Source organism: Argentina silus (assembly GCF_951799395.1).
Source record: "Argentina silus genome assembly, chromosome: X".
In the NCBI taxonomy this organism is placed as follows: Eukaryota; Metazoa; Chordata; class Actinopteri; order Argentiniformes; family Argentinidae; genus Argentina; species Argentina silus.
The window spans coordinates 52,838,635-52,848,166 of record NC_139653.1 but is presented as its reverse complement, the minus strand read 5'-3'; positions in this window follow the sequence as shown (position 1 = coordinate 52,848,166).

The window sequence follows — 9,532 nt, the reverse complement described above, 5'->3', positions numbered from 1 at the left end:
TAACAGTCTCTGACATCTCTTCGATTCACTGAGCAATCAACAACAACAACAACAAACTGCTGACTACGACGCTGTGGCAGTTACCATTCTTCAGGCAGCTCATATTTTTACGGTCGGATGTCATTTCTGTGTCTCTCTTCTTAAACAAAGTATACTTCTAGACATTGATCTTCTCCAAATCAAACATAGTTGGCCAAACAATCAGTGCTTTACGTTTGTATGAAACCATCGACGACATCCTTCAAAACATCTTGTGTTGTTGATGCTGGGGGGGGGCGGGGGGGGCAACCTCTCTCTTCTGCAGGCCCGGGGGGGGGGGGGGGGGGAGGGCAACCTCTCTCTTCTGCAGGCCTGGGGGGGGGGCAACCTCTCTCTTCTGCAGGCCCCCTCCTCCAGGAGCTCCACATGGAGGGTCGTCATGACTGAACATCTGGACGTCAGCTCTTCACTACAGTGGAACGTCTTCTCAGTAGGTCCCCGGGATGATGTTGGGAGTGTCTGCAGCCGGGCCGAGTAACCTCACAGTAACCTCCCTGTAACACCCTGGTGATGCGGGCCTGCATTAGAGCCAGGCTGGGCCAGGATGAGCTGGGGGGGGGCAAGGGGGGGGTGGGGGTGGGGGGGTGCTGCAGGCTGGGATGGGACAACTCCCGGGCCCCACTGGAGCCCCCAAAACCAGCAGGCTCAGATTAGGGGACATTTGTTCCACAATATTGCCGCCTCCTGCTTTCCTAAGGCTGGCTCGCTGGCACAGAAGGTGCGGGCAGATATTTGGGCAGCGGCCAAAGCCTTTTTCCTTGCTAGCGGGCCCACCTCGTCAGAGCTGCAGGTGCTGAGAAGGGCTCCCCGCTGCTTCCTCGCAAGGGCCACGGCCCCACAGGCTGACAGAACAAATGCCCGGGCCGGCCGGGGAAAATAAACTTATCTCATTTGGATGACAACACATAGCCTCCGGCGACGACGCCATTGTGTTGCACCAGCTTTGAGTGGCAAGCCGGCCAGGGTCAGATGGGGTCAGTGGCTCATCTTCTGAGGCCAGGGAAAGAGGGAGTTCTGTTGCACAGGAGATTGGTCACGACAGCTTGAATTCAGTTTAACTTTCTTAACAACGTGATTGACATTTTAGGATTAACAATGTCTAACAATTAACAGTGTCTAATGATTAATACATTTCAGTATTTTCTCTTATTGTTTGCTCAGTTCTCATGTGAATAAATGGAAGAAGAGTCAACATACATCACATCAATAGGTTTTTATCTTTGGCATCATAATGAGTTCCGGGGTCATAATGAGTTCCGGGGCATACACAAGTCTGCACTGCTAGTTCAGCGTGACTTTACATGTAGATCAGGGGAGGCTGGTGGAGGTAGAAATCGGAGGACAGGCTCATTGTAATGCAAGGAATGGAAAGAGGAATGGAAAGAGGAATGGTATCAGACACACACGTGTGTAATTTATAATATACATACAGTACCAGTCAAAAGTTTGGACACACCTTGCCAAGAGTGTGCAAAGCTGTCATCAAACCAAAAGGTGGCAACTTTGAAGAATCTAAAATATAAAACATATTCTGGTTTGTTTAACACTTTTTTGTTTACTACATAGTTCCATATGCATTCCTTCATAGTTTTGATGTCTTCAATATTAATCTACAATGTAGAAAATAATACAAATGTAGAAAAACCATTGAATGAGAACTTTTGTACCAGTCCAGTACCAGTCAAACTTTTGACTGGTACTGTATATATACACCATTTAGCTGATGCTTTTATCCAAAGTGACTTACATTGCAGTGAGTGCATACATTTTTCAGTATATATGGTCCCAGCGGGAGTCTAACCCACAACCTAAGCGTTGTTAACGCCATGCTCTACCAACTGAGCCACAGAGGCTTGTGTGGAGGCTGCAAAACCAAACCTGATCATCGTACGGGGCCTGGCTAACGGTGTTTGAGGCATTCTCAGTGGAGGTGCCCTTTCCTTCTACGCCCCAACCTGTCTCTACCGTGGATCTGTGACCCAGCCGTGACCCCCACAGTGAACCCCATCACACAGAGGTGTTAGGGTGCCAGCCCCACATGATGGATCACCTCTCAGATCCCCCCTGATCCCCCGATCGCAGCCAATCACAGGGCCTCTTTGCGTCACCGTAATGATCGGCAATGATTGCAGCCCGAGTATTCAGATGATGGATGATGGCGGCGGGTCGTGGAGGAGGGGGTTGGAGGGGGGGAGGAGGGGTGAGGCCTCATAGCGGGGAGGTTGGATGGTAGGAGTCGTTCACGGGACTCACATCTTTATCATAATTAAGTGGAGATACTTAACCCTGGACCAGGGGGGGTCCCCTGGTTGGTCCATGGGGACGGAGAGGCTGACCCCCCTCAGGGAGGCACCCACACATTGGCTGACCTTGGCACCAGATTATATGCTAATGCTGGTGACCTCAGGTTCAGCAGGTTCAGCAGGACCCCCACATGTATGGGACTAGGCCATGGTGCTCTCATGGACGGGCGTCAGGGGGCTGTTTGTGTGATTAGAATTTGAGTTTGATTCTATTTTCATCACATGGTAAACAGGAACACGACTGGATTTTTTTCTCGTTACTGAGACACAATAAGAAATGTTTTGTATATCGAACAAGGCAGTGTAGAAAGCAACACAAACACATGTCTGTACAAGAGGCCTCATTAAAGCCTCTCATCAATTATCTCTCCCTCCTGTGTTTTAATATATACAACACACATCAATGTAATGCGGATACTAATGTATACGGTATCAGATCCATTTGTATGGAAGAAAATCACCACAGCTGCGGAGACGGTTTTCTTGCAGTGTAGGCTCTGTATACTGTATCTATATAATGCATGCAGTACCCCTAAGTCGAGCCTTGGATTTGGGTAAGGCCATCTCGAGCTCACATGAGTGTATGCATCAGGGAGCAGGGCTACTCATCCAAACCCCTCCCAAAAGCCCAGTCCCCCGGTGCTGGGAATTACAGGGCCTCGGCCGGCTCTCTGTAACCCCCTCATTATCCACACACCAATGGGTCCGGATCAGATTCAGCCCCGACTGCAGGGGGAAAGAAATGGAAATGGGGAGGCAAGGCAGGCAGGAGCCTGGAGCCCCCGTGCATCTGAACAATGCCTCAATGTTTAAGAAATGGCCTTGTGGTTAGGAAGTGATAGGCTTCAGTTGTTGTGGGAGAGGAGAGGAGAGGAGCAGGCCTTACCGAATTTGTGTGTGCGTGTGTGTGTGTGTGTGTGTGTGTGTGTGTGTGTGTGTGTGTGTGTGTGTGTATCCCTGCCTCCGGCTGTGTGTTTGCTTGGGATTTTGATTCAGAGCGTTTGTGGGAGAAGGTGCTAAAATATTTCAGAGGGAGACTATTGAATGTGAGTTGAAATGTGCCTAATTGGCAGATTCCAGGGAGGCTGGTGGACATACAAATCGGAGGACGGGCATTCCTCATCCTGTTCCATGCATTACAATGAGCCCTCCGATTTCTGCCTCCACCAGCCTCCCCAGGCAGATTAATAATCAATGGCAGTAGCTGATCAATGGACAATATATCTTGTGTTGTGGTACTTGATTTGATCTCTCTCTCTCTCTCTCTCTCTCTCTCTCTTCTTTCTCCTCTTGGCTCCACTGTGTGTTTCTCCTCTTCCAATGTTCTCTCTCTCTCTCTCTCTTGGGGGGTGTGTGGGGGGATGGAGAGGATTGGAAAGAGCCAGGGGAGAAGAGCCCCCCCGTCTCTCTCTCTCTATCTCTCTGGCCTGTCTCTCTCTCTTGTTCTCTCCCCCCCTTCTCTCTCTCTCTCTCTCTCTCTCTCTCTGGCCTCTCTCCTTCTCTTCTCTTCCCCCCATTCATTTTCAAATTAACCTCCTAAATGGACCTCATCTGCCCAGAGAGAGCCTATTAACTAAGGATCTGTTCTCATCTGGGGGGTGACTATCAGGGGTAGAGGAGAGACCCCGACCACACGGACCTGTCCTCCTCTCCAGCCCAACAAATGAACAGCATGCCCGGGAAACAAAGACGAAATGAGGAAGAAAAAAATAGGGAACAAAAGGATTTCATTATATATAGTTAATTATCTCCCGGGCCTAGCTGCCCTCCTCTGGACTGAAGAATTAGAGGGCTTTAATTGTTTTATCACCTGGGCCTTGTGAGCTCAGCAACTCAGCAATCAGGCTGATTCCGTTTAATTGAACTGCCACGGGATGGGGTGGTTGCGGTGGTGGGGTGGGGGGCCTGGGGGATGGTGGTGGTGGTGGGGTGGGGGGACAGGGGGTGATGGTGGTGGTGTGGTGGGGGTGTGTGTGTGTGTGTGTGCGTGTGCGGGGGGGGGGGGGGGTTGTGGGGTGGTGGGGGGGGGGGTTGTATGTGGAGGGGTGGACCTGATGCTCTCGACCAACCGTACAGCCGCGGGCCTGTTTTGTTGCACCAGTCCATCCCTGCTATGAGGTACAGGGTGGTCTGGGGGTATGCTGGTGGGGTGTCCCCCAAATAAAGGTAAATTAAGTGTCTGTGAATGAATGGAAATCAGCACTGTCAACCTATCAAGTACCCCGAAGGCTCAGCTAATGTAGCAGACACAGCCCTTGAAATAGCCAGATCTCTCTATTCCACCAGGGGTTTGAAAACACAAACAGACTCCCCTAAGGATAGGGAGGTAGCCTTGGGACTTGGACTTTGATGTTACTGAACCAATTAGCATATCCCTGTATTACAGCAGCATGGCAGTGTGGTTTAGGTTGTCAGTGTGTATGATTAAAAGGCAGATTTTAATTAGAAGACATGTTAGTTCGTTATACAAAATGGATTACGATTTCTTGTCTGTGATATGTTTTACATCTAAGTCCATTGGGGAACGGGGGTTCTGAGTATACTGCAGCTAGGTTCCAAATCATCTCTCTCTTAAGGAATGCCAGCTTCTCAAAAACATCACGTTATGACAGCAGTCTACTGGTTGATGTTTGACAAGTGCTGTAGGTAAAAGCTGGGATCTGTCACTCACCATGGTGCTGTATTGTTCAAACACAGTGTAGGGGAATCTTGCACGGTGGTGGCTAAAGGTAGTCTGCTTTCACCTGTCCAGTCCTGACCAATCAGAACAGATGTAGGGACAGCCTAGATGAAAGGAAGAGAGACGTATCAAATTACAGGAAGTTGTACACGCACGCACGCACGCACGCACGCACGCACGCACGCACGCACAAACACACACACACACACACACACACACACACACACACACACACACACACACACACAGACCCCTCAGCATGTCCGTAGCTCACACAGATCTCTTCTTTGCTCCCCTTGCTCAGACTAACTAAACTAAAGTTTGCAGGGAAATATATGAGCAAAAAAAGTAATCCTTCCTTCTTCTAGCATTGTGACTGCCAATGACCCCTGGTCCAAGCATAGATTTGTTTCTTATGATGACTGATGTTCTTATGATGACATGATTCACTTACTTTAGACTTTGGATAAAAGCATCTGCTAAATGTAAAAAATTAAAAAAAAAAAAAAAAAAGTAAAAAAGCGATCTTACAGATGCAGTCCACTTATGTACATTACTGTCCCTATATCTCTTGTTCCACCATCTTGTTTCCTGTCCTTCCTCCTGAGGTTAATAAGGGGAGATTTAAATCCGAAAGTCCTGACAGTACACTTTCTGACACTGTGGCAAGTTAGCTATGGGTTCTGCATGGCCGTTTGGATCAAAGAGTGGTTATCTCTCCTATTGAGCTGTCCTGACCTCTGCCTTCTCTCATTATAGGCAGAACACCGTGAATTTCCCTCCGATAATCAGGCCCTACTCTCCGGGTCGGGCACCGTCACAGACGCCCTAACAAGGCAAAATGCAAAGAGGGATAGGAAAAGGAATTTATTAAAAAAAAACACAAACATCTCACAGATGTCATAGGCGTTGCCTGGGAATTGATTTCCTATCTGAGTGAGCCTGGGTGAAGAAGCTCTGCTCAATCTGCCCCAGTTTGTATCTGCAGTGAAGTCAGCTATTTCTCAGCAACTTGAACTTGCATCTGTTCTTGTCTCAGAATCTACACAGTATGTGATAATACCTATTTTCGACAATTGTTTTCATTGTCACGACTGCCTTTTGGATATTATGAGATACATTTTGACATCTGATTCATTCATTCATTCATGTTTGATTTACATATGATATTTAGTTTGACAGTTATTCTATTGGAAATGTACTGCACTACTGCACATGTGCAGAGTGAGAAGTTGTCAAGAAGTGATGATGCATGACAGTTTGTCTGCTTGGTTTATTTTATATACAATAACTAAACTATATTAATAACTAAACTATATTAATAACTAAACTATATTAATGACTAAACTATATTAATAACTAAACTATATTAATAACTACACTATATTCTAGTTCGCCATCATATTCAAACATGTATTTGATGGGGTCCTTAGTGGTGTAGCACACTAATGCGCATACCATGTAATCGCAAGGTTCCTGGTTCAATTCTGACCCTCGACACGTCTTGCATGTCATCCTTCCTGTCAAGCTCTACTGTGTCTATCCTTCCTGTCAATCTCTACTGTTTCTATCCTTCCTGTCAATCTCTACTGTTTCTATCCTTCCTGTCAATCTCTACTGTTTCTATCCCCAATAAAGCAGCAATGCCCTAAAAACATGTATTTGATAACATCATTAGTTATTTATTTTTTAACAGATATTATTATAGACAAAATACTAGTGTTCCTTATTTATTTTACATCAATGAATATTCCGATCCTATTACATTGATTTGGTTGATATGAGAGTTTAGTTTCGGGGTTTTCATGCAGTGGGAGTGGAGGGGGTTTCTGAGGTAGAGGACAGTTGTGGGATAGTAGACCCTGCAGCTGTGTTATTGCATGTCTGGGGCACCTGCTGTGCTTACAACACTTCTGCTTTTCAAGGATTATCTCCAAGGACTTGAGACAAACTACCGCCTTGGGCTCTTAACCTGTAGGGGCTAGGGTTAGGGTAAGGGCTAGGGTTAGGGTTAGGGTTCGGGTTCGGGTTCGGGATTTGGGTTCATGCTGTGGTCGCTTCAGTGATTAGCAATATTAAGTAAAGACACATTTAGTGAAAATATTAAAAACACCTTGGATAAGCATATGATCATACGAAGAGATGAGTTAAAGAAATAACATAACTGAAATGCAAGCCGTTTTGGTTACAGGTACAAATCTCTCTTATATATGAATAACTCAATAACAATCAGGACCCTTGGGTTGCGGTGTTGTGGCGTCTCATGTATTTTTCCTTTCCCATGGCTTCCCGCAGACGAAAAAAGATTCAATAGACTAGAATATCATCACACCCCCCTCTGACTGCCACTTAGCCCTGTCTCCATACAATTTCTCGGCCCGGCTTTCCAGCTCCTTGATTAAAAATGTTGACTTTTTGCCGGGTAATAACCTGATTAATGTAATTGAACGTAAAAGCCCGTGCCTCAGCACAGCTCCTGATCACGGGAGATGGATTAGGAGAGAAGGCTTTCAAATTGAATACAGTTCTCCCTCCTCAGCCTGTTAATAGTGCCGTTTACCACTACCTGAGTCAGTGACCAGTGCTATTTAGTCTTTCTAATGATGATGCACAGTCCAACCCGGGCACAGATAATTAAACCCCCCCCCCTCCCCCCCCCCCCCCCCCTGGCCTGCCTCTCTCTGTCTTTGGTTTTGGGCTTGACAGGCAGGCCGCTGCAGCACTAAATATTGAGCTGTCTGCTTGGCGGTGTCTTGGCTGCAGGCCCTCTTTTAAAAGCTGTCGTCCTCTCGTGTATTTTCTGTGGAGGAAAGTTAACTACGGGACCTTCTGTGGTCTTTCTCTGAGGGGATTGACAGCAGCGTTTTTTTTTAATGTCCCTCTCTCCGGTTCTGCATTTCAGTGAAACTGTTTCTGTGTGAACTCTGCACCAGTGTTTTCGGTTGTTCTGATGAAAGGTACCAAGCCCAGTGTGATGCTTGTTACCAGACAGATATCATAAGATGTTTCCTTAAGGGTTTTCAGGATAATGCAAAAACGCGGTTGTTTTTGCATGACGATAACAAATGTTTTAAAACATTGGTGGTCCTCTATGGCTCAGTTGGTAGAGCATGGGGCTAACAACGCTTAGGTTGTGGGTTTGATTCCTGCTGGGACCATATATACTGAAATGTATGCACTCACTGCAATGTAAGTCGCTTTGGATAAAAGTGTCAGCTAAATGGCATATATTAATGGTATATATATATAAAAAACTTTTTTTTATTTTTATGTTTTTTTAGGGCATTTCTGCTTTTATTGGGATAGAGACCGTAGATTGACAGGAATGATGGGTGAGAGAGGAGGGATGACATGCAGGATATGTGGGGGGTCAGAATTGAACCAGGAACCTTGTGGTTACGTGGTATGGCGTTGTGCTTTATTTTTGCATACAAATAATCATATGTTTCCGTTATCAGGGAAACCTGGAAGGGATTAAATTGGGGGGCCATAGAGCCTCTCTGACACCGTTTTACCATTCCACACACACGCACACACACGCACACACACACACACACACACACACACACACACACACACAGCCTCAGGCTAAGTGACATCGAGCCTCATTATTTTCATCACATGCCACATTTGTAACCTGTTAGTGGGTAAATTGTGATGAAATAGGGCTGATGCCCCTTCCGCAGCCGCGATCGCACAGGCAGGACACTCCTCATAGCTAGGTGCAGCGCAGGGTTAATTGGGCCCAGCATTTTACTGTAATTCTCTCTCTGTGTGGATACAGTAACATACTTCAACCCGACGCGACAGAGTACACTGTGTCGGCGTGGCGATACGACATTTTTATTTGGTTAAATCTGCTCAGGGGCACTTAACCTCATCAGCGGTATACAGATAGAATCAGCCGGTGAGGGTTAGGGTTAGGATTAGTTTAATGAACTCATTTCATTTGTGAACAGCGATGACTTAACCCACTTCATTTCTTCCTCTTTTCTCTCAGAGAAGCCCGCTGACTGTGTGGAGGGGACAGCTAGATTCTACGGTAACGGCAACACGGTCATCAAATTATTACGGGATCGTATTATCTGCCTATACCAGCGTTTGATCACCTGTTTTGACTTAAAATACGTCAAAAAGGTAAAATACGTAAGAGTTATGTGAATTACGACTTGCGTCTTGCGACATAGTTAATGCAATATTAGACATTAACTTTGACTGGTTAAGTTTAGGCATTTACTTTGACTGGTTAAGTTTAGGCATTTACTTTGTCTGGTTAAGTTTAGGCATTTACTTTGACTGGTTAAGTTTAGGCATTAACTTCGACTGGTTAAGTTTAGGCATTAACTTTGACTGGTTAAATTTAGGCATTAATTAAGACTGGTTAAGGTTAGGGTTAGAGTTAGAGTTAGGGTTAGAGTTAGGGTTAGAGTTAGGGTTAGAGTTAGGGTTAGGGTTAGGGTTAGGGTTAGGGTTAGGGTTAGAGTTAGGGTTAGAGTTAAGGTTAGGGTTA